The sequence below is a fragment of the Nuphar pumila genome, chromosome 4 (genome assembly GCF_984573655.1).
Source record: "Nuphar pumila chromosome 4, dmNupPumi1.hap1.1, whole genome shotgun sequence".
Taxonomy (NCBI): Eukaryota; Viridiplantae; Streptophyta; class Magnoliopsida; order Nymphaeales; family Nymphaeaceae; genus Nuphar; species Nuphar pumila.
The window spans coordinates 110,191,395-110,193,840 of NC_143252.1; the positions used below are offsets into that span (position 1 = coordinate 110,191,395).

At 41.7% G+C, this 2,446-nt stretch overlaps 1 non-coding gene across 1 annotated transcript; it reads right to left on the reverse strand.

Annotated features, from left to right (window-relative positions):
• Positions 1–1,052: 1,052 nt before the first annotated feature.
• On the reverse strand, positions 1,053–1,213 carry LOC149840543 (U1 spliceosomal RNA). Its single transcript, XR_016431720.1, has one exon. It is a non-coding gene; the product is annotated as a U1 spliceosomal RNA (small nuclear RNA).
• Positions 1,214–2,446: the final 1,233 nt, after the last annotated feature.

Here is a 2,446-nt window from a genome sequence, read left to right on the forward strand (position 1 = left end):
TAGATGCAACCCCGTTCTCTTTTATAGCCCATCAGCCTCTGGAACTTCTCCCGCTTGTTCGATATGGGGCTAATATTTTCTTCTTTACATTTTCATTGCCCCCACCTCTTTCAGCATACGAGTCGTTCTTACTTGCTTTCATTCTGATGAATTGATATATTCTCCATTTTCCCTCTTTCAGAATAGAAGCTGTAAATTATTATGACATTTGAGTACCATAGCGGCTTCCTTGTACCACCTGTATGTGTGCCAGAAAGTTGCTTGTGGAATTGGCACATTCTGAAGGCTAAATTTCAAAACCAGAGGGTTTTTGCCTATGATTTCAAACATCAGACATGGGCAACGCAGTGATCTTAAAGGCAACCTGAGCATGATCATAGATAATATAGTCCACTTTAGGGTGCGTGTATTTATGAGATGTGGTGAAAACAGTGTAGTCGATCAGCATTATGTAAGAAATTTCTCAAATATTTTCATGATACAGAGGTGAAGTGCTAATACAATAACAGCAGAAACTTAGACACTGGTCAGATGAACCCTGATTCTTTGGCTATAGTGTTGGATATGTTATACTTTTGGAGTATTCAATCAAATCTCCGTTGTTTTTGTCATGGATCATACTTATTAATCTACATTGATTTTTCCCTAGTTTGATAGGTAATTCCACTGTAATTTGGCAAGCTTTATTTTGGCACAATGGCTTCTCGAATGGCTAAATGTGTTTTTGCATAATCTTGATTAGGGGTGGCAAAACCTGACAGCGGGTCGTGTCGGGTTACCCGCTTAATAAACGGGCCAGATTCATGTTTGCCACAGCCGACCCGTTTAATAAACAGGTCGGGTTCGGATTGAGGTATGCTGACCCGCCAACCCTACCCGATTGCCACCCCTAATCTTGATAATGATAAAAACCCTTGTTGTTCCTTGATAATTAAAACCCAAAAATAACTTTGGCAGAAGAACAAATGATCAGTAAAACGCTCAAACATCAAGTTATCAACTATTACTGATCACTAAATAAAAAGCAAACATTTTTTGAATTTAAGAGATTGGTGGGGGCCGCGCGAACGCGTTCCCCCGCTAACACAAATTATGACGTCCACTCTCCCACTTGGGGAGATGGTAGAGAAACGCGCCTCCGAAGTGCAATGGAAGCCGCCTCCCTAGGCAATCGGCCTTTTTGTTCACCGATAAACCCCGTCCAGGTAAGTATGATTCTCTAATGCCACACCGTGCCCTTTTATAACCCATCGTCCTCTTGCACTTCTCCCGTTTCTTCGATATGGGACTAATGTTTCTATTCCTCTCACTTTGTGTGCTCATATGACATGTAAAATAATGCACTTTATGTAGTGAGCATGGCATTGGCGAGTGGCCACCAAATGCTCTCTAGTCCGAGTTAAGGATCACTCCTTCTTGTAGGGTGGTAACCGGGTCAGGCATACCCCACCCAATCAAGTTGACCCGACTTGATTGTGATACGCCTTTCGGAGCTTGAGTTGGCCTAAATTAAAATCTAAGTCCGAATTGTAAAGGGGTTTTTGTTTTAGAGTGCTGCACAAATAATGAATTCTTGTGGGTTTGGGTTTGGGTTTGACTTGATTTGAACTACTTGAGGTTTTTGTTGAGACCTTACACGTTTTCTTGCTTCTTGTGGTTAGCTCCGTGCAATATACCTTATCCAGCCCTTGACCCGTTTGTGCTCTTACTAGTGATTCTATCATCCACACACAGATGTGAATGGGTCGGATTTGGTTTATATCTAGGCATTGGATCTAGATTCAGATTCAAGGTCAACTTGGGAAAGGCAGCAATCAACCCAAATCTGATTACTAATTGGATATATGTATAAGTAATTGGGTAGGGTTATCCATCTGATTCAAAATGAAATCTGTATGACAAATCTGAATTCGATTGTCAATTGGATCCCATTTGCTTCGGCGAATTTGACAAATCGGATCCTGTCGGATATCTGACTAATTGAATATCCATCGACAACCCTACATATGAAACATATTTTAGGGTGCGAGTCTGGGTCAGATTTGATATATGTGCAGTCGGGTTATCGACCCGTACCTAAGATCACTTGAACACTTATTAACTATATTAGGGTCAGAATGGAGTCCGATCCAACCTTTTTGTTATTCACCTTCCTTTTTTGTCAGTTACAATCAGGCACCTGCTTAAATAGGGCCTAACAGGTCCGACCCATATTCATGCCGGAGCTCGGCCCAACTCAGTTATAATGGGCTTGGGCTGCATCTCTGAGGCTCTTTTGCAAATAGGCCAGGCTTGTTTAGAGCCCAGCTACCTTGTCAGGCCGGATACCTAACAGCACATTGGGTATCAGGCTCGATGTCCACCTTAGTTAAGATTAACTTCTTTAACCAAATTCACTATAAAAAATATGGCTCTGTTCATTTGGTAGAGGCAAATCTCACCAAGT